This window comes from Penaeus monodon, chromosome 29 (assembly GCF_015228065.2).
Source record: "Penaeus monodon isolate SGIC_2016 chromosome 29, NSTDA_Pmon_1, whole genome shotgun sequence".
Lineage (NCBI taxonomy): Eukaryota > Metazoa > Arthropoda > Malacostraca > Decapoda > Penaeidae > Penaeus > Penaeus monodon.
In genome coordinates, this window is record NC_051414.1 from 14,753,610 (window position 1) to 14,753,954 (window position 345).

Genomic DNA, 345 nt, shown 5'->3' on the forward strand with positions numbered 1-345 from the left:
CTACCAATTCCAGCTTTTTCACTTGAAATATTTCTCTGAATAGTAGGTATATTCCTCATTTCAATAGGCGAGGAGTTTGAAAGTGAGTGATAAATTATGATTTAGAATTTTTATGAAAAACTTTATCATTCGCATAATCTGCTAGATCTCCTTTCATTCGCAGTAAATTTCAATGATATTGTTTTGGAAATTACAGATATAGAAACCGTAAAAAATATTATTCTAATAAAATATTAAGTGGAGTTCTTGGTCAACGCCCGCATTCGAAGGCTTGTGACCACTGCGGTTCGCGGACGACGCTGTTACCATGGTGATAGTACATCGCTTGACTTAGCAAGCGAAAGA